A 23,070-nucleotide genomic window follows, 5' to 3' on the forward strand; every position below is an offset into this window, starting at 1 on the left:
CCTCTGTCGGCTTTCTTCCATTGTATGCCCATTGAAAGGAATGAATTGTATTCATTATATTGTTAGACCTGGAACCCAACACTTTGGCTCTGTCCTCCAGATCTGACCATTGAATAGATGCAGCATGGTGCCCCACCCTTAGCCAGTCTAGAGGTTCAGGATTCAGTCAGGATGGCTATACTCCCTGGTCTCTTTCTCAGGATGACCCCCATGTCTCAACTGTTCCAAAGCAGCAGACAATGGAGATTTGAGGATGGGAATAAGCATTTATTAAACACTTTATTATTATTAACAGATATTGTACTAAGTGCTTTACAAATTATCTCATTTGATCTTCATAACAACTTTGGGAAGCAGATGTGATTATTATCCCTATTTTACAGTTGAGGAAACTGAGGCAAACAGTGAGTTGCCCAGTGTCACATAGTTAATAAGTATCTGAAGCAAGATTTGAATTCAGGTTTTCTTACTCCAGGTCCAATGCTTGAAGCTATCAGAGCTTCTTCCTGACCTAATTAGAATTCTACATAAAGTGGAAGGAGTAATATCAATCCAGGCATTAAATGTGTAGGGAGGTGATTAGATAGGAGTTGCAAAAATCCTGATTTTGTAATCAGAGGGCTTGAATCTTAACTCTTTACTAATTTCACTCTGTGACTTTGAGCTAGCTCCTTCCCCTCTCTGGGTCTCAGTTTCTTCTTCTGAAAAACATGGAAAGTGGATAACTGAACTCTAAGGTCAATTCTAGTTCTATTTCCTAGGAACCTCTGGCAAAGAACTCTTTCCCCTGATTCCTGAACCTTTTAGCATCATTTTAATTAACACATGTATAGGAAGTATGGGCTGTGGGAAGGGCACATGATGCCAAATGAGGGACTGCCCAAAAAATCTCAACATGGAGGAAACATCAGAGATCCTCAGAATGTGATTAATATCTCTGAATAAGAGTCCCCTCAACAGGTGGTCATCTCACATTTCCAAGAAGACCACCAATGATAAGGAGTTCTCTACTTCCCCTACCAGCTCTGTCTACCTTACAACAGTTAGAATTGTAGGGATTTTTCTCTTTTCTTAAGTGTAGTTCTCCCTCTGCACCTTCCACCCATTGCTACCAATCCAGTTTTCTAGGATCAAGCAAAAATAAGACTTATTCCTCTTCCAAAGGATGACCCCTTGAATTCTCAAAGGCAACAACAATGTGCTACCCCCTCTCCCAGTCAATTTTTCTCTAGACTAAACATCCCCAGTTCAGTTGGAAATGGCATACTTTCCAGTCCTTTCTTCATCCTTTTCCTGGTTGATTTTCTCTCGCCCATTCCAGTTTTTGTTTCCTAAAATACGGTTCCCTATTCTTTATCCAATCTTCCAGATGTGCTCTGTTCAGTGCAGAAGACTTTAGGATGATCATTTTTATAATTTTGGATATTCTATTCCTCTTGATGCCGCCTAATATTGTATTAGTGCTATTGGTTGCCATGTCACAACATTGGGTCTGATTCTAGCTCTGTTTCTTACAATATGGGCAATGTTGAACCAGACACTTTAATCTCTTTAATGCCTCAGTTTCCTCATTTGTAAAATGAAAGAGTTAAGACTAGATGATCTCTGATCTTCCTTCCAGCCTTAAATCTTGAAATGTATTCTAGGCTTTTATTAGCTTGCTGAAACCCTTGGTCATAGTTTTTATTCTCATGGACCTTATATCCAGACCATCATAATATAAGTCTTAATGGGTTAGTGCTTACCAGGGATTGACAATTGAGTCTTCATTGCTTGGAGGTTATAGGACTCAACTGGCTTCAGTTCTGGGTCCTGATAGAATTTGGATTGGTTCCTTACTCTGCACTCTTAGGAAAACCCTGGTATCCACCCCTTGGGAGCAATTGCTCAGTTATTTACCAGGTCCCTCCTAGGTATATAACTCTGTGCTGGGTATAGAGATGGGATGGGAAGGAGTGAAGGAGGGGACGGAGATGCTGAAGAGAATATATTACCCTATCTGCTTGGTCTTCTCAGGCTGTCTGAGAATGCTTTGTCATATGACCCAGAGACTAATGGCCTGTTCAAATGGCACATGGGATAGCAAGATTAGAAGAGGCTTCCTGGAGAGGGTGGGACCTGAACTGGGCCTTGAAAGCTTGATAAAATTTGGACAACTATAGAAAAGAGTTAGGTATTAAGAAGATAGCAACATGGGAGTCATATGGCAGATAGAGGTGTATTTGGAGGGAGAGGGACATCAAAGCCTTCTGAGGAAGAGGAATCAGTTGGAGGGGAATGATGGGGCTAGATTTTATAGAGGGCCTTTTAAAGAAACATATAACCTCACTTCTATGACTATTAAAGTTCTTTGTTTCTCTAGAATACATGTGTAAAGGGTGCTCTAGGCTCAGATTTCAGCCCTATTCATTGGTCTGTCACAGGTATCAAAACATCATTACTCCGGTTACTGGAGTAGTGTGTGTGTGTGTGTAAGGGCTGATATGTGATCACCCAAGAGGCTCTGTGATATGAATCCCCATAGTTCTGTAGTTTAAGATGGAATAGTAGGTCTGGGGATTGAGGGTTCCCACTTAAAAACAGGCAGACTCTCCACTCCATGCCTCTTAACAGTCCAGGAAATTGCTGATAATATAGGGGTTTACAGAATCCAGACCTGTAGTAGGGAAAGGCAGCAGGGGAATGAGAGTGGTTAGCTGCCTGACCTTGAGAAGAGACAACAACAGGGCTCCATTTTGGTTGGGGAATGTTAGGGAGTGTGGGAAGAAGCTTGTTTAAAATTAATATAAGTTAATAAAATTTATTATTTTTAATTTGAAAAGTTTTAAAATGTTAATATTAATTCAAAACTTAAAATGAAATTTAATAATAATAATAATAAAATAAAAAATAAAATTAATAAAGCTCCACTCTGATCCTAGTGGTCCTCTGGTAAGAAAATCTTAGAAGTGTTTTAATTCGGTCTCTTCATTTTGTAGCTAGGGAAACCAAGGCTCAAAAAGATTTGTTCAAGGTCATGCAAGTAGTAAGTAAAAGAAATGGGATTTGAATCCAGTTCTAAATATAAATCCACTGCTCTTTCAACTATGTATAACACTTTATTCTCAATACTCTCATCTTATTGATAGGAAAACTGAGGCCCAGAATGCTGGACAGATTAGCCAAAGAGTACCTATCTTTGTGGCAGAAATAGGACTCAAACTCAGATCCCTTGGTTCTTAGCCCAGGCCTCTTTTCAACTCTCCTTAGTCTGATATTCAGGATTTTCCACAATCTAGTACCTCCTTATTCCTCCAGACTCTTCTTGTATCTAACCACTCTTGGCATTCTATCTTCCAAACACACTTAATTATTTCCTTTATAGGTCCTGGATGTTTTCTTCCAACAATGCTTTTCCTCATTTTCATTTCATAATTCTTCCTTCCTAGTATGCCCTCTAACCAAATCTCTGCCCATTAGAATTTTAGCCATCTGTGAGAACCCAGCTTAAATGCCACTTCCTTCAGGAAGCCTTCTATGATTCCTCCTTCCTCTTCGATTCCAAAGTACTATACCTGTATACTTCTTATGTGCCTGGCTTTTCCATCCTATTGAGTGTTGAATAAATAGATCTTATCTTACAGCCTGACTCTACCTGAAGTTTGGTAGCTATATATCTTCTCAGGATAGTCCAGAATATGATAGTTTAATTAACATTCACTGAATCAATGAATAGGGGATAGGAAGAGTGAAGGGGGGGGGGAGAGAGAGGGAAGGAGGGAGAGGGTAAAAGGGAAGGAGGGAGAGAAAGAGGGAGAAAGGGGTAAAGAGAGAAGAGGAAAAAGAAAAATAAGAGAAAGACAAGAAAAAGAAGAGAGAGGGGAGAGAGAAGAAAAATGAAAGAGAAAGACAGTAGAGAAAAGAGAAAGAGAAAGGGAGAGGAGAGAAGAGGAAGAAAGAAAGGAGGAAGAAGGAAGAAAACAGGAAAAGAGAAGAAAAGAGGAAAAAAGGGAAGAAAAAGAGGAGAGAGAAGAGAAGAGGAAGAAGAAAGGAGAAGAGAGAAGAGAAAAACAGGAAAGAGAGAGAGAAAGAAAGAGGGAGAGAGAGAGAGAAGAGGAAGAAGAAAAGAGGAGAAGAGAGAAGAGAAAGACAGGGAAAAGAAGAGAGAGAGAGAAAAAGAGGGAAAGAGAAAAAAGAAGAAAGAAGATAAAGACAGGAAAAAGAAGAGAGAGGAAGAGAGAGAGGAAAGACAGAGACAGAGAGGAGGGAAGGAGAGGAGAGAGAGAAGGAAGGAGGGAGAGAGAAGAAGAAGAAGAGGGAAAATAATAATAAGAGAAAGGCAGAGAAAAAAGAAGAGAGGGGGAGAGAGAGAAGGGGAAGAAGAAGAGACTGTTCCAAGGTCATCACAGGAGGCATTAGAGAATAGAGGAAGAGGAAAAGACTGTTCTCACATGAGGGTGAACAGTCATGAGGACAGGAATTATAGGATTATGGAGAGGAACGAATGAGAAAACTTTGAACAACAATGAGTCAGAGGAAGTATACAGAGATAGTAATAAGTCAGACTGAGTAAAAACATCAGGTCTGGTTAAAGGCAGTTCTGGATCACGAAGGAGACTTCTTTACCTACATCTTAACATGAGTATCACCTTTCAAGGCCTTAGTGAAGGGAAGGCTTGACCTGAATAGGAATGGTCTGAGTTCATATCCAGCCTCAAACACTGGTTGTATGACCCTGGGCAAGTCAGGGCGCCTCTGCTTGCCTCAGTTCCTTCATCAGTAAAATGAGGATAATAATAGCATCCATTTTGTAAGGATTAAATGAGATAATATTTATAAAGGGCTTAGCAAATCTTAAGGCATTATAGAAATGATAGCCATTATTATTATTTATTTCTATGTTTTATAAGTCAGTATAATTAAGAAAAAATTCCAGTGGAAAAAGCCCTGGATTTATAGCTGAAGGACCTGTCTCTGCTACTTACTAGCTGTATAACACTGGGCACGTCTCTTAACATCCTTGTGCAATAAAAGGACTTGACTAGAATGACCTCTGAGGTGCCTTCCAATTCCAGATCCTATTATTTATATCTATATGTATCCCCAATTCAAATCTTACTTCCTCCTGCACCTGACTCTCAGATTTATACTTAGATATCCCATGAGAATTTCAAATTCGTACAGCCCAGGTCATTATCTTTCCCATTAACCTTTAGGCCTTCCCACTAACCTTCTCAATCCCTGTAATTTCTTCTTTCTCTTGATAGAACCATTTTCCAATTCTCTCCTTTCTTATTTTCTACTTCCAAAAATCCATCAATCTCTCTCTCTCTGCACTCAACAGGCCCTCATCAAAACTCATGTGAACTACTGCTCTGGCCCCCTAATTAGTCTGCTGGTCTTCAGCCTCTCCCCTGTCCAATCTATCCTTCACACAGCTGCCCAAATTATCTTCTCAGAACATAGGCTGACCAGTCACTTCCCGCATAACAATCACAATTTTCCATTCCCTACCAAGTAAGGAAATGAAGTAGACCCTAACCCTGGCCATTCAATGGCTCCACTATTGGGCTGCAAATGTTCTTATACCTTATCTCATGCTGCTCTTCTTAACATCAATGGCATTCCAACTAAAGTGGAGGATCTACTGTTCTCCCTCCCCTTTCTGTCTTTGTACCTTTTCTCAGCATCCCCCAGGAATAGAATATTTCTGGCTCCTGTCTCTTTGAAAGTCTTTCTCTTCTTTCAAAGTCAAGTTGACATTGCCTTCTATAAAGCCCTTCCTAACAGCCCAGCTAGAACCATCCTCCCCTTTAGCATTTGTTCTGTATCCCTTCCTTGCACTTCTCTTATTCTTCTGTATATATGTGTATACATATGTATATACACATGTGTAAATACATACCATATATACCTATATATATATATATCTTAGATATTTGCTTGTCTTATTTCATCGAAAGCAGGGTCTGCATCCTATTTCTCTGTACTTTTTGTATGTTTAGTACTGAATACCATAATTTGAATATCTTGGATAATAAATTTTTTTTGGGGGGGGGATAAAGAATAAACATTTCTGTGGCATCTGTGTGCTAGTCATTGTGCCAAACATTTTATAAATACTAATCTTATCTGATTCTCACAATAATCCTGTCAGATGCTTTATTATGCCTATTTTACAATTGACGGAATTGAGGCAAACAGAAGCTAAATAATTTATCTGGGTCTATACAAATACAAAAATACAAATTTTGAGACCAGATTTGAACTTCAGGACCAATGTTCTGTCCATTGTACTCCTTAGCTGCCTCTGGGTACCGAGTGGGTCCTTAGAGGCTTCGTGGGGTATATGTATTACTGAGAAGTGATATGTTGAGGGTGGGGACTAAAGATGTTAGGGAGGAATATCCCCAGTATATATAGGGAGGAATATACTGGGGATACTGAGGAAGCTAGGAGGAAATATAGGGGATACTGAGGGACTTGCCAGCATTCAGAGAGAACTAAAGTTGCTGGGAGGACTTACAAAAGAGAAACTGAGAGAAATGAGATAAGGGTCACAGTAGATATTGAGGAAGATGGGGAAGAATATATAGGGGATACTTAGAAAATTGGGAGGGAAAATGAAAGGTATGGAGGGAGGTGGGAGAAGGCAGAGCCTATGGGTGAGGGGCACAGAGTGAATCCTGAGGGAGTAGATAAAGGATGTATCTGGTCTCTGAGTGTGCTGTGAAAGGATGTAGGAGGGATACTGAGGGAGTGAATAAAGGAAATATGTGGTCTCTGAAGGTGCTGCAATGGACACATGAGGGGCACTGAAGAATTTGGGATTGAGGCACACAGGAAAACACTGGGTAGCCTGGAAGAGGATCTGCAGGGAGCACTGAAGGTATCCGAAAGAGGGCAGGACATAGGAGAAGATGAGGGACATAGAGGGAGAGAGGGGGGTGGGGCACTGAGGAATCTGAAAGAAAGCTACATAGGGGCGCTTGGAGGCACAGGAAGTGTTGAGAGAGGGACAGAACACTCTGGGAATAGGGTCCTAAGAGGACCAGGTTTCACAACATCACAGGATGGGCACAGGTCAGGGGGCTGGGCTGGGCGTGGTGCCCACACCAAAAAGGTTTCTGCAAACTGGTCCCCCTTGTCTCCTATTTCCCGGTGGTGGAGGGGGACCCTGGCTGAAGATCAGAGATCTGTCCACGTCAGTCAGAGATTGGCCAGCGTCAAGAGGCGCCTTCTCAGGAAAGAACAATGTGGGCCCTTTGAAGCTCTAGGGCAGCAGGGGATGGGTGTTTCTCCAAACATGGGGCCTCCTTTGCAAAACAATCTTTGATTCCCAGGCCCAGGAGTCCTCCAGGTGCCAGTGGGGCGGTAGGCGGGGGCTGGGGGCTTTGTTTGCCCGGAAAGGGGGCTCTTAGGACTTGGGAACAATGTGTGTGATGGGTTTGGCCCTGGCTAGGGGTACTGGTGCTGGGGGGGTGTAGGGGAAAAGCAGAGTCTGGAGCTGGAAAAGGTGGGCCCAGAATCCATGATGCTATTGCTTAATGAATGGCCAGGAGCTCAGGCAGGTCTTGTTTACCCCTCTTTCCTTCCCCTCCTCCTCCCTCCCCCAGTCAGGCTCCAATGGAGCCTCTGGAGAAGTCTGAGAACCTCCTGACCTGTTCACCTCGGCTTCATTCAATGGCTGGTCCCCCAACTTTGCTTGACTGAGGGTTAGGTGACAAGCCCTGGCATCCCCTCATGCTGGACCCTTGCCCTCTCACTCCGCAGCTGTGGCTCTCATGCCTAAGGCCACCAAAGTCATTGAGTTTGGAATACTCAGAGAACTCATGTTTAGCTTCTTGGAGGCCTCTGTGATTTGTTTGGTGTCCAGATAAGTCTCCAAGAGCTCATAGTTTACTATTTCCAGGGCCAGGAGAACCACCTTTTTTCTGGGAACCTTCAACAAACCCCTCTATCTAGCCTCTGGGGCTCCAGGAGGGCATAACTTTGTCAGCATTCTTTGGGCCTTAGAGAAAATGCGAACTCTGTGCATATTTCCCCAAATCCTCAGATAATATGCCATACCATGGAGAAAACTCTGGACTTTTGAAGATCATGCCTCTGGGGTGTAAGCTTTGGCAGGTGTTAACAAGTCAGAAGTCTTGGTATTTCCCACAGAACACAAGTGATTGCGTGGCTAGTGAAAAACCCTGGAAATTAGAACTCCTGGGTCCTTTCACAGGATCACTGACCTGGAAGGGACCTTAGTAACAATCTAGGCTAACCCATATTTGAATAAGAATCCCCTTCTGTTATAAATCTCAGAGCTGGTCATCCAGCCTTTGTTTAAAGACTTTTGTTGAGGGGTAACCTGTTAGTTCCCAAGGCAACTATGGTATAACTCTAATTGTTACCATGCTTTTTCTTACAGAAGTTTGAATCTACCTTTGAAACTTCCACCCACTGCCGCTGGTTCTGATTTCTGGGGCCAGAATGAAGAAATTTAATCTCTCCTGCATAAGACAGCCTTTTGGGAACTTAAAGAAACTCTCCTTCTCTTCTTCAGGTTAAACATTTCTAGTTTCTTCAAGTAATCCTTAAAGTGACATGGACTCAAAGAACTATTCCAATTTTTGTTTGCTCTATAACTTATTCATGTCATTTCTAAATTGTAGAATCCAGAGCAGAATATGATATTTCAGGTATGACCTGATCATAATTGAATACAGAAGTACCATCACCATTCTCATTCTGGATATGGGGCATTCTTTAGTGTTGCCCACAATTGAGCTATTTTTCCTGGTTGTTATATCACATTGCTGGCTCATATTTAGCTGGCCATCCATTCTCCCTCATCTTGTACTTATGAAGTTGATTTTTTGGAACACTGGTGAAATTGACTTTTGAAATCCAAATTTAAGAATTTACATTTATCTCTATTTAATTCTAGCCTATTAGATCAGGCCCACCACTCTTACCTGTAGAGACTGTTACAAATCCTGCCCCTGTCATCCTGTATGTTAGTTTGCTCTTTCAAGCCAACTGCAAATCCAGTAAGCCTGCTATGTAGAGACTTTTATCCAAGTCACTGTTAAAACATGTCTACTCTGGAGAAATTTAAGTTGATATCAAGTCATTCATGGTTGTTTTTCATTCAGCCAGCTCTGAATTCTCCTAACTGAACTATGCTCTAGCCATCAGCTTCTTAAACTGTAGTATGGAGGTCTCCTAATTAAACATGGGGGGGGTCACAAAATTATGATTTATTATCAGTGAATATTCAATTTGTATGCTTATTTTGTCAAAGACTTCACTGAAAACAAACTGTAATATAACTAATATAAGCTACATTTGTAATGGGGATTCTGAACCTTTGTTCCCTCTGGTCCATGAGAGGTGAAATCTCAGGACTCCTCAGAATCATGTTTTTAAATGCGTAAAATAAAATACATGGATTAGCAAAGGAAACCAATTCTATTGAAATAAAGATGTAACTTTTTCTCCTCCGAAATCATTATCTTCCTGTTATCTATCTATAAATTCCTTGCTTAGGAACCCCTGATCTACAGCATTCCTCTGAGCTAATAGTCTAGCAATCCCAACTAGAAAAGAAATGAGCTTAGTTTGATGTAGATTCCTCTAACTTTTTGAATAATTAATACATTGCAAAATTTTGCCATGTTCATTAGCTTGTAATTTTCAGGCTCGCCTCTCTTTCATTTTTTTTTTCTTTAAGAAGTGGGACAACAGCGTCCTTCCCTAATCATGGGGTAACTTCTCTTCTTCACTACATTCTTTCCCAGATCATCAATCACACAGTCCAGTTCTTTCTCTTCTCAAATATGTGGTTAATCTGGATTGGGTCACTTGCACTCACTAAAGGGTAGCCAGATGCTTCTCTACTATCTCACTATTGATCTTGGGTGTTCACTCGTTATCAGTCACTTTTGTTCTGTCCCTTCCAGTCAAAAGATCATTTTCCCAGTGAGAATAAACAGAAGACAAATGGGAGTTTAGACCCTTTGCCTCCTCCCTTATTGTCTCTTATCATTTATTCTTATCATTCCCTCCAACCTGAACTGGGGTTGTATCTCTTCTTTGATCTTCTCCTTTCCCTTTCCCCCCAGATAGCATAAAACAAATGAACAAACACAACCAACCAAGCCCTTTTTTTGTTGTCTTTAGCCTTCCTTAGCAGGCTTTTTCTGAGCTTAACATTCCAGACACTATTTTTCCAGAATGGTGCCCAGCTTTGGTATTCATCCTCTGTTTCCTGTTCTCACTTCCATCTTTTAAAAATTCAGATATGTTGATAAGTTTCTTGGTTTCTCCTTTAGCATCTTTAGATACTTCCCTTCCCCCATTTCCTCTTCCTTAGTATTGTTTCTCTTGAAGTTTTCAAAATTTTCTTCTTTAAGGTTTCCCATTCTTCTTGGTCTGAGTTCTCTTGAAAAGGAGACTACCCAAGGTGTCTGAAATCTACATTCTCCAGATCTAGGGTACATGTTAGACTATGTCTGACTCTCCTTTTCTATTACAAATTTTCCTCTGAGATTTCCATCATTTCCATTTCAGCACAAGGTCTTTTTTTTTCTTTGGTGAAAGTAGTCATCAATAGAAGTCCCTTGCACTGACTCCTCCACCCTCTGAAAGTAAAATTATCGCAAAGGCAAATCAGGATTGTATTAAGAAATTATTTGGTCCGATTTCCACCAGATACCTGGACAATTGAGCATCCCCTTCCCCCATCATCTCTTCATCATGTATGTGGTATACAGGTACCAGGACATTGTAATTGGCATCCCCTAATTCAGACCTTATTCTGGCATTGAGGACATTCCCCTGGCTGAGGTGAAAACTTCCCCATAAACATCTTCCTGGAGGAGGATTGATCGAGTTATGGCTAATTATACATCTGAATCATAGTTTTGGCTTTGGGTTTCTCTAAAAGACAAAACAGAGCTGAGGGATGCAGAAGCTCAGACTCAGATCCCTGGAGGAAATTCTTGTATGTCTGTGAGACTCCTGCAGAGAACCATATGGCTCTGAGAGAAGAAAGTATCACACAGCCCCAGAGATAGGAGACATAGTGATGAGTTCCTGGGTCCCCTGCAGAGAAGTAGTGAAAGAGCTGGAAGCAGAGGATCATGGAACCAAAGTGAAGTTCCTGAATGAGCAGAGGAATTTTAGCATGAGAAAGAGAGCTGACTCCACAACAAGGCTGAATGCTTTGCTCTTGTTTTGGCCTTACCACAAGGGAGCATTTTACCTGTGTGTAAATCTGAAGGAGATGATAGAGATTTCTGGGAAACCAGAGCTTATTGGAAAGAAAATTTAATGATCTCAAATGCTTTCCCTGGAACAGAAGGGGATATTGAGAGTGCTTCAACCCTAGAAACGTGCCTGGGAATATGAAGAAAAAGAGGGAAGAAGAATTATTTTGTCTTTTTATTTTGAGTCAGAATCTTTCATATTTTTGGTTTCCTGTTGGTTGAAATAAAGGTTACCTTATATATTGTATGCTCTGCTGAATACTTGCATGGGGGTTGCAGCTCTTTTACCTTCTCTGTAAAGACCTACGCATAAAAAATGTAGCAGCCCTTTTTGTAGTGGCAAGGAACTGGAAATCGTGTGGATGCCCATCAGTTGGGGAATGGTTGAATAAGTTATGGTATGTGAATGTAATGGAATATTATGGTTCTAGAATAAATGATGAACAGACTGATTTCAGAAAAGCCTGGACAGACTTACATGAACTGATGCTGAGTTAAGTGAGAAGAACCAAGAGAACATTGTAAATAATAACAAGAAGATTATGTGATGATTAACTGTGATTGGTTGTGGCTCTTTTCAACAATGAGGCAATTCCAATAGACTTGTGATGGAAAGTGCCGTCTATTTCCAGAGAAAGATTAAGGAGACACCTTTTTGTTGTTGTTTGCTTGTTGTTTTTCCTTGTGTTTTCCCTCCTTTGATCTGATTTTTCTTGTGCAGCATGACAAATATGGAAATATGTTTAGAAAAATTGCACATTTTTAACCTATATCAAATTGTTTACTGGGAAGGGGGGGGGGAGATGGAGAAAAAATTGGAACACCAGGTTTTGCAAGGGTGAATGTTGACAACTATATTTGCATGTATTTTGAAAAATAAAATAACTATTTTAAAAAGACCTAAGCATATAATCCAAGAGCTTTAGTTTGGATTGTGGGTTACATCTTCCTCTAATTTCTAGTATTTCCCTTTCTCAGATTTCCTTCCATCTGTTCTATATGTATCTTCTATGGATCTAGTTATTTAAATATCTGTCCCCAGTGAATGTAAATTCATGGAGAACAAAAATCATGTTTCTTTGTCTTTCTTTGTGTCCTTAATATTTAGCATTATGAAAGTAGTACGTGCTGAACAAAATTCTTATTGATTGATTAACAGAACTCCAAAATGGAATGGGCCACTTCTGGAATGGGTGAGCTCTTTCCCTATGAAGGTCTTCAAGCAGAAACTAGAAAAGCATTTCTTGGACATGTTATAATGGTGGTGTTGGGTGTTGGGAAGGTGGGAAGAGTTACTTCCCAAATATAGGTTGGACTAGATGATTGTAGAGCTCCCTCCCATCTCTAGAGTTCTGGGATTCTAAGGAAGCACTGCACAATTTCCCCACTCTCATTCCTGTTCAAATTCATTTCAGCCCACTCTCTTCCTGTTATTCAGTTTAGTCCTAATTCCTGGCTACTGGCAGCACCTGCCCAAAATAGCCATGTTAATATCTACTAATGTAATAGGATGCCTATCTAGTTGCATATCATAAAACCCCAGCTCTGACACCCTACCCAGCACAGCAGATGACTTTTCTAGGGGTTCAAAATCTATGGACAAGTGGAGAAAGGACACTGGACTCGGAAGCATGAAGTCTGGGTTCAAATTCTGGCTCTACCATTGGATGATAAAGATTGAAATGGTCCCTAGAAGTCATTTAATCCAACCTGGTCCTTTGACAAATAAGGAAACTGAGACCCAGGAAGAACTGATGAAGAATAAAGAGGTAATATGTCTGTATTTGAATTCAGGATCTTGGTCTCTAAATCCATTGCTTGTACACTATACCAAGTGGTATAGTGTTATGAGAGAGTCTGGGTCCTAGAATCAGGAAAACTTGGATTCAGAAACTATCTCAGACATTTATTAGCTATGCAACCCTAGTCAAATCATGAAACCATTTTCTAATCTGTAAATATCTATAGCCTATAGATATTTATGTATCTCACCTCACAGGGTGTTTATGAGGATCAAATGAGATAAAGTACATAAACACTTTACAAATCTATATAAATATTGTTACTAGCTATGTGACCTTGCAAAACTTCCTTCCCTTCTGGGTGACTCAATTTCTTCATTTATAAGATGGGGAAAATAATCTTTGGACTTCCTTATTTACAGAGTTGTAAGGAAAATATTTTGTAAAGCACCACTGACATAAGTATTATTGTAACTGAGTACCTATTAAGCACAAGGTATTGTGTAGGATATTAAGATCAAGATTCATTGATTTAGAATAGGAAGGCACTTTAGAAGTCATTTAGTCCACCTCCACCACCCCAATTTTACAAATGAGGAAATTGAGGCCTGGAAAGTAAATGACTTTCCCATAATCAAAGTCACTTTCTACATGAAAAATTCCAGAGACAGACTCCAAACCAAAAGGAATATTCAGTTCCTATTGTAAAAAATTTACTCTGGTAGGGAGATTACAATTATCTAACATAACAATAACATAACTTTAACTTTGGCTGTATATGCAAAATGCCTTTAAAAAGGGATAAATAACTAAAGAAAGATGAAATCTAAAGTGGTAGAGGAGGGCCAGGTCAGGGAAGGCTTTTAAGTAAGGGTAGGTTTCTGACAAGTAGAGATGGGGACAGGAGGACATTTCAGTTAAAAGTGAGGAAATAAAGGGGATGAACATTGTCTGAAGCTTAATCTAATCAGTTTTGTCTCAAAGACAGAATAACATGCATTCAGTTGGGTGTAGTAATTTGTCTTACCCTATAAGGGAGTAGGAAGAGAAAGGGGAAAGAAAAGGGAAGGACTGGATAGAAGAGACAGCAGAAGAGATAAGGACAAAGGGTAAGAGAAGAGATGAGGAGTAATAAAAGGGAGCACAGGTTGAAGGCAGAGTTGGGCAGAAACAAAATACTCCTAAGGAGGGACAGACTGGAAAGAGAGAGAAAAAAGCATATGCAAGGGAGAAAATAGGATGGAGGGAAATATACAGCTGATAATCATAACTGTGAATGTAATGAACTTTCCCATAAAACAGAAGCAGATAGCACAGTGGATTAAAAACCAGAATCCCATAATATGTTGTTTACAAGAAACACTTTTGAAACAGATACACACAGAGTAAGGATTAAAGGCTGAAGCAAAAAAAAAAAAAAAAGCAGGGGAATGATTCTGATCTCAGATAACAAAAAAGCATAATAGATCTACTTTAGAAAGATAAGGAAAGAAACTACATCTTGTTAAAGGGTATCAGGAATAATGAAGTAATGGCAGTATTAAACATATATGCACCAAATGGTATAATATCCAAATTCTTAGAAAAGAAATTGTCAATTACAGGAAGAAATGGACAGCAAAACTGTACTAGTAGAGGACTTCACCTTCCCCCTCATAATTAGATGAATTTAGCCGCAAAATAAGCAAAAAAAAAAAAAAAAAAAAAAAAAAAAAAAAAAAGCAAGGTTAATAGAATCTCAGAAAACTTAGATATGATAGATCTCTGCAGAAAATTGAATAGGGATAGAAAGGAATATACCTTTTATAATATCATGATCTTCAGATCATGATACAACAAAATTACATTCAATAAAGGGGCAGAGAAAGAGACAATTGAAAAAAAAGAAAGTGATGAAATTCCAGTGGAGCTATTTAAAATCCTAAATGATGGTGCTATTAAAATGCTATGCTCAATATATCAGCAAATTTGGAAAATTCAACAGTGTCCACTGAATTAGAAAAGATCAGTGTATGACCCAATTCTAATGAAGGGCAGTGCCAAAGACCGCCCAAATTACCAAACAATTGTGCTCATTTTACACACCAGGAAAATTATGCTTGAGATTCCAAAAGCTGGATATTATTACGTGTGTATTAGCAAAAGAGCAGGCTGATTTTCAAAAAGGCAGAGGAACTAAAGACCAAATTGCCAACATTTCCTGGATTATGGAGAAAGCAAGGAAGTTCCAGAAAAACATTTACTTTTGCTTCATTGATTACACTAAAGTCTTTGTGTGGATTACAACAAAATGTGTCAAGTAATCAAAGAGATGGGAGTACCAGATCATTTTACATGTCTCTTGAGAAACCACTTTGTGGGCCAAGAAACAACAGTTAGAAGTGAATATGGAACAACTGATTGGTTTAAGAGTGGAAAAGGATTACAACAAGGCTGTATTTATTATTTATTTAGCTTATTTGCACAGTGCATTGTGCAAAATACCAGGCTGCATGAATCAAAAACTGGAATTAAGGTTGCCAAGAGAAATATCAACTATGTAGATGATATTACTCTGATGGCAGAAAGTCAAGAAGAATTAAGAAGATTCTTGATAAGGGTGAAAGAGGAAAATGTAAAAATTAGCTTAAAGCTTACCAAAAAAATCCTAAAATCTTGGCTACTTGTCCCATTATTTCCTTGCAAGTAGAGGAAGAAAAAATTGAGGCAATATCAGATATCATATTCTTGGGTTCAAAGGTCACTGCATATGGCAACTGCAGCCATGAAATTAAAAGATGCTTGCTCCTTAGAAAGAAAATTATGGCAAAATCTGGATGATATGTTAAGAAGCAAAGCCATTACCTTGCTGACAAAAGTCTGTATAATTAAAGCTATGATTTTTCCAGTAACAGTATATAGCTGTGAGAATATAAGGAAAGCTGAGCACCACAGAATTGATATTTGATTTGTGATTCTGGAGAGTACTTTTGAGAGTTTCTTGGATATCCAGACAATCAAATTGGTCAATATATAAAGAAATTAATTTAAGTTATTCACTAGAAGGTCAAATATTGAAGCTGAAGATTAAATACTTTGGCCACATAATGGGAAGATAGGAGTCACTGGAACAGACCCTAATGTTGGGAAATATTGAAGACAAAAGGAGAAGAAGATAGCAGAGGATGAAATGAAAAGACAGTGTTATGAAAACAACAAAGATGAACTTGGACAGACTTCAGGAAATAGCAAAGGAGAGAAGGACCTGGTGTGCTATAATCTATGGGGTTACAAAGAGTCAAAAACAACTAAATGACAGAACAAAACATTGAAAGAGAATACACATAATGGGAAAAGGGGAAGGCCCTGAATTCAGCAATGCTTTTCAATGAGGATGAGTATTTAATTCTCCTTGATAACAGAAACTATATCAATTTAAAGGACAGCAGCACTTGTATGTCTAAAACATATGACTTATTCATTCTGCTGAAGGTATGATTACTTATTTAATATCCTGAATCATTTAATCAGATGACAGCTGGTTATGTTTGGAAACTTTCAGAGTAGAATTCTAAATGGAACTGGGGGCCCATATGTATTCAAGGATCCTTTTCAATAACTGTGTGGCCTTCAAATTGGAAATGATAGAATTAAAGAACAACAGAAGAGCAAGGACATAATGAAAGATTCAATTGCATGTTAGAGATCCTGGTGACAAAGGAAATTCAAAGAGGAAAGTCAGTAGAATAGGATCATAGGATGTAGAACTTGGCTGGCCCTCAGAGATGAATACTTAAGATTTTAGAAAAGAAGAAACTGAGATTCAGAGAGGTTCTGTGACTTGCCAAAAATCATGATCTCTCGTGTTCTTTCCAGTGTGGAAATATTAGGATTCTGTGAAGCTCTATGATGGGCTTGTGAGTATAGACTTGCTCATCACTAGGAAAGGAAAACTTTTTGGCTCTAGGAATTCATGGAGAGTGTTCACTAATTCAAGGAGAGTGTCATCATCAGTCTGGGTGGGAATGATTCTCAGAAATCATAGAATGAAAGAATTTCAGACTTAGAACAATGGCAAGATATGTATAATTCAATAAATATTTATAAAGCATCTATGTACCAGGCACTGTGTTAAGTGTTTAATGTTACAGATAGGAAAGAGTACCTGTCCTTACACTAATGAATTGTTGGTGGAGTTGTGAAATGACCAACCATCCTGGAGAGTAATATGGTGCTATCCTCATAGGGCTATAAAACTGTGCATGCTTTTTGATCCAACAGTACCATTACTGGGTCTGTATCTCAAGAAAATCATAGGGGAGGGAAAGGGATCCACATGTGCAAAAGTGTTTGTAGCAGCTCTTTTTGTGGTAGCAAAAAATTGGAAAATTAGTAGATGCCCATCAATTGGGGAATAGCTGATCAAATTGTGGTATATAAAGGTAATGGAACATTATTTTTCTATTAAAATGATGAACAAGCTGATTTTTGAAAGGCCTGGAAAAGTTTACATGAACTGATGCTGAGTGAAACAAGCAGAATGAGGAATACACTGTACACAATAATACAAGAACGTGTTATAGTCAATCTATGACAGATTTGATTCTTCTTAGTGGTTTAGTGACCAAAGCAACCTCAACACACTTTGGACAGAAAATGCCATCTGCATCTAGAAAAAGAACTAAGGAAACTGAATATAAATCAACACATGCTATGTTCACTTCTTTTTTCTGTTTTTTTTTTTCTATCTCTCCCATGGTTTTCCCCTTTTGTTCTGATTTTTCTTTCCCAACATGATTCATAAATCAATGTGTGTTAAAAATAAATTTAAAAAAGAACAAAAGAATACCTGCTCTCAAATAACTTACAATTTTATAGGGGAAGACAGCATACAAAGGAAGCTAAAAAGTGGGGAACTGCTTCTCTTTTATGCAAAAAGCATATCATTATTATGACTAGGACCCTTGTTAAAGCTAAATTTACTACATAGACATGAGTTATTTTGTTGTCACTATTATTTGTTTTGTCTGGGACTTGAAATTTCATTGGTATACACAAAATTTATAATGTAGATATTCTTGCAACAGATGGAGAGTGGCAACTTATCCATTGCCAACTGAATGCTGAATAAGTGCTGAACTTATTCCTTATTGTGTAAAGGCTGTTAGCCCCTGAGAGGTCCATCTGTTTGTTTGCGTAAGAGGTCATCTTTAGCAGTCAATCTCCAGCTTCATTTTTACATTCCTTACTTGCTCTTTACTATTCTGGGGCTTGGAAACTGGTTTCTTTGAGCCTTGGGGCCAAGTGAGAGTATCTACTCTTTGGCCTGGTGAAAACAGCCAACTAATTAAATTTATTGTCTCTCTGGTCCCAGGAATGAGCCCCTATCTTGACTTGTTGGCTAAACAAAGCTTGAAATTCTTATAAAAAAGGGACATATTTTTATTCCACACTCATAACAAGGTCCTAATATCTGCATGATTTATAAAGTGATTTCATGCCTCTTCTATAACTTCATCTTCTCAAAGATCCTATAAAGCTGGTTACACATGGATAGTTATCCCCCTCTTACAGATGAAGAAAATGGGGCCCAGACAAGTAAAACAATTTATCTGAGATCACACGGTTTTGATTTTGATGAGATCTCACATAAAGATGCAACTCAAAGTCAAGTTCACCAGCTTTCAAATCAGGGCTTTGTTGCATCCTATTTCCTCCTTCACCCTGATAGCTCATACTTAACACACAAATCTGCCTGGGCAAAGGGACAGAGTCTCTTAATTGCATAGGTAGGAGAAATGATTTAAGTCCTTTGAAAGAGCAGGGTTTGATAGAATGGAGAGGGAGAAAGTAGGTGGACATTAAGAGCCTGAAGGAGGAATGATGAGAAATATAAGAATAGGGGAGAGAAATGGAAAGAGATGTACTCTGCCTAGATTAGTCCAAGCCAATCCATTAGAAAGCATTTCTTGAATGCCTACTATGAACTAGGCACTGTACTAGGGGCTAGGGACAAAAATGAAAATGTCTACCCTCAAGAAACTTATATTTTATCAGGTGAGATGTGTGGCTTTACCTAAGATTAGAAGTTTTGTGTAGGAGGTCACACTTGACTAAAGCTTTGGAAAAAACATGTTTTAAGAGTTAAAAAAAGAGGGGAGTATACTTTGACATGCAGACAAGGCAGTGTAAAGGTACAGAGATGGAATATGGAGTGTTTGGAAGAAGACTTCTGAGGAACAATAAGAAAGATGATTTGGCTGAATCACAGAGTGGGGTCAAACCAGCATCTTGTTTCTGTTTGTTGATATGCTGACTGAGGTCCATTGAGTCAGGGCAGACTGACTCCCAGGATCATCATCATCATCATCATCATCATCATCATCATCATCATCATCATCATCATCATCATCATCAAAGCTGAAACGTATATAGTACTTGAAAGCTTTCAAAACACTCTATATAGATTATTTCCTCTAAATAAGTAACTGCGTTTTCCTTCTTCTTTGTATCAGTCAGTCATCAAATATTTAGTAAGTGTGAATCATTGTGTCAAATACTGGGGATACAAAGATAAAAGACAGTCCCTTGGCCTGAAGTTGCTCATGGGAGAATAAAGAAAAAATAAAAAAATATTTATAGCAGCTCTTTTTTTGTGGTGGCGAAGATTAGAAATTGAGGGGATGTCCATTAATTCAGGAATAGCTGAAAAAGTTGTAGTATATGAACTATTGTGCTATAAGAAATGATGAGCAGGTGGATTTCAGAAAAACCTGTTAAGACATACATGAACTGATGCTGGGTGAAGTGAGCAGAACCAAGAGAACATTGTATCCTTTAACAGTAACACTGTTACTGTGCAATGATCAACTATGATAGACTTAGTTGTTTTCAGCAATACCAGAAGATGTGATCTGAAATGCTATACAATTCCAGAGAAGGAGCATTGGACTCCATATATCTGAATGCATATTGGAGCATATTTTCTCACTTCTTAAAATTTTTGTTTCTTGTTTTTTGTTTCTTGTGATTTTTCCTTTTTGTTCCGATTCTTCTTTCACAACAAGATTAATATTTAACATGATTGTACACATATAGTCTATATCGGATTACTTTCTATTTTGCGAAGGGAATAAGTAAGGGAGGCAGAGGATAAAACTTGGAACTCAAAATCTTACAAAAAATGAATGTTGAAAACTATCTACGTGTAAATGGAAAAATATTAATAAGTGCAAAAGAAAAAGATTCAACTGGGGGAGACAACGTGCAGATAATATGTTGCTAACTACAAGAATATTTGAAATGATTTCAAAAAGCAGCCACAAGCATTCAAAAAGTCATATGCTTTTCTGTAGAAAGTGGGATTTTCATTGGGACCTGAAGGACATCTGGGAAGCCAAGAGGCTTGTTGATTAAGAAATCATTGAACATTTAGGAGAAAGCAGCATCTCCTGTGCCTAGAACATAGTAACTTTGCTTAGTAAATGCTTGTTAGTAAATGCTATACAATGGGATAGACGCTATAAGACATCATTATTCTCATTTTATAAATGAAGAAACAAAGCTCAGACACTTTAAATAGTTTATGTATGGTCACACAGGAAGTGAAATGATGAAGATGAGATTTATACCTTGGTCTCTCTTGGCTCACAAAGCTTTCTTCCCTCTTGCCTAGATTTTCCTCTCCCTCAGAGGACCCCTTCTAAGATTTGTAAACAACCTTAGTTTTCTTCTATTTCAGGGCCAAACTCCTCCCTGATCCATGCTGGAGATTGGCAGTTTCACTTCTTGGTCAGCTGCAAATCATCACCCTCTGTAGAATCACTCCCTTTCTTCCTAATTTTCCTAAACAGCTTATGCATATCATTGTTTTGGAGTCATGGAAGATTTTTGGTGTTTGCTTCCAAAGAACCTGTTCCCCAGAGCACGTGTGAGGTGATATGATGCATGCGGAATCCTCCTGTGAAGTGAATGAGCTGATGCTATTGTCAATAAATAGCTTCCTCTTTCCACCTGTCTACTTGGAAACTCCTCTAGACTACTGGACCATATTTGTCTCCGGTTTTGCCAAGTGTGCGTCACAGGGTTCCAGGTTTGGTTCAGAATCAATGGCCCTTACTGTATAGCACCATTTAATTAGACAAACACAATTGTCAATTTGCTCAAAGAACTTGATTGAAAATGTCAATTTGCCTAGCAGAGACTGAAGGCAAAAGCTCTCTTCCGGTAATAGACAAATAGCCGACATAAAAAGCTAAAGCTTGGAATAGTGCCACACCTTGCCTACCTCAGTTTTGTCCGTTCTGTCTGGGAGGCTGGCTAGGAGTGAAGGGACAACAAAGGACAGATGAAGGGAAGGTTCTGGGGGTGGAGATAATTTGTGAATTAGGGACGGACTGCTTTAGGTTTCTGGATCTTAAAGGGGAAGGCTGATTTGTGCTGATTTGAGAAATCAGAGAAGGAGGAGGAGTCAATTAATAAGCACTTGTTTACCTTGTTAACACGGTACTGTGTCTTATGCTCTGCAAAGTACCGGGGGAAAACACTTTCATTAAAACATTAAAAACATTAGGAAGAAAGGGCATTAAAAACATTAGGAAGAAAGGGAGTGATTCTACAGAGGGTGATGATTTGCAGCTGACCAAGAAGTGAAACTGCCAATCTCCAGCATGGATCAGGGAGGAGTTTGGCCCTGAAGTAGAAGAAAACTAAGGTTGTTTACAAATCTTAGAAGGGGTCCTCTGAGGGTACTTTAGGTACTCAAGCCTAATGGGGGAGACACGCAAACAGCTATTTGCAAACAAGATGTCAGCAGAATAAGGAAGAAAGAAGAATGGGCAAGTTCAGGTTGAGGCTGGTTGACCAATTATTTGGAATCATAGGACCCTAAGATGAAAGCTATAAGGCTTAAGACTCAGTTCTCTCACCACCTTTGTCAAGAGTCCTTTCCTCGTCTGGATGGTTAATGGCATCCCTTGGAAGGTGACATACCATCTACTCTATATTTATATATGTTACTTTCCCCTTCAGAATGTAGACTTCTTTAGGGCAGGAACTATTTGATCATTTTCTCTACTCTTTCCCTTCCCCCCAGTCCTTAGTGTAGTACCTGGCACTATTAAGTCCTTGATAAATGCTTGTTGATCTCATAGGATCAGAGATTTAGAGCAGGAAGAGACCCTGGAAATCATCTGGCTCTTTTAATACATGGGATAAACCAGAGTCTGAGAAGTTAAATAACTTGCCCAAAGGCATACAGGTTAGGATTCAAATCCTGAGAGGCAGAGTTGGGATGCAAATTCAGTTTTTTCTTTCTTTCTTTCTTTCTTTCTTTCTTTCTTTCTTTCTTTCTTTCTCTTTCTCTCTCTTTCTCTCTCTTTCTCTCTCTTTCTCTCTCTTTCTCTCTCTTTCTCTCTCTCTCTCCCTTCCTTCTTTCTTTCTTCTTTTTCTTTCTTTCTCTCTTCTTTCCTTGCTCTTGTTGTTGCTATGTATAATGTTCTCTTGGTTCTACTCACTTCACTTAGCATGAGTTTGTGTAAGTCTCTCCAGGCCTTTCTGAAATCATCTTGCTTGATTCTGTAACATTCATATACCATAACTTGTTCAGCTATTCTCCAATTGATGGGCACTGACTCAGTTTCCAGGTTCTTGCTGCTATAAACATTTTTGCACGTATGGGTCCTTTCCCCTTTTTTATGATCTCTTTGGAATACAGGCTCAGTAGAGACACTGTTCAGCCCTCTTTCTACAACTCCAAGAAACTGTCTCATTCCCTCCCATTGGAGTTGTTCAAAAGTGAATGAGTGAATGAAGTCCCTATTCCTGAAGGTGTTTTGTTGGAGTGATGGCAGAAGGGATCCCTTCTTTGGCACATGGTGGGCATTGTTGGTCTCAGTTTCACTTCTAACTCTAGATTCCCATTTGTTGAATTCTTTGATTTAGAGAGTTCTTTTAGAAGAATTTTTTTTTTTAGAGCTTTTTTCATTTCATGAAGTTTCCCTCCTCTCCCAATACTATTGGCCCTCTGGTAAAACCTATAGTTTCTTTTAAAAATAGTTTTAAATGCATAAAACAAAATATGTCAGATTACAAAAGAAACCATTTTTTAAAAA

This window comes from Sarcophilus harrisii, chromosome 3 (genome assembly GCF_902635505.1).
Source record: "Sarcophilus harrisii chromosome 3, mSarHar1.11, whole genome shotgun sequence".
Classification (NCBI taxonomy): Eukaryota; Metazoa; Chordata; class Mammalia; order Dasyuromorphia; family Dasyuridae; genus Sarcophilus; species Sarcophilus harrisii.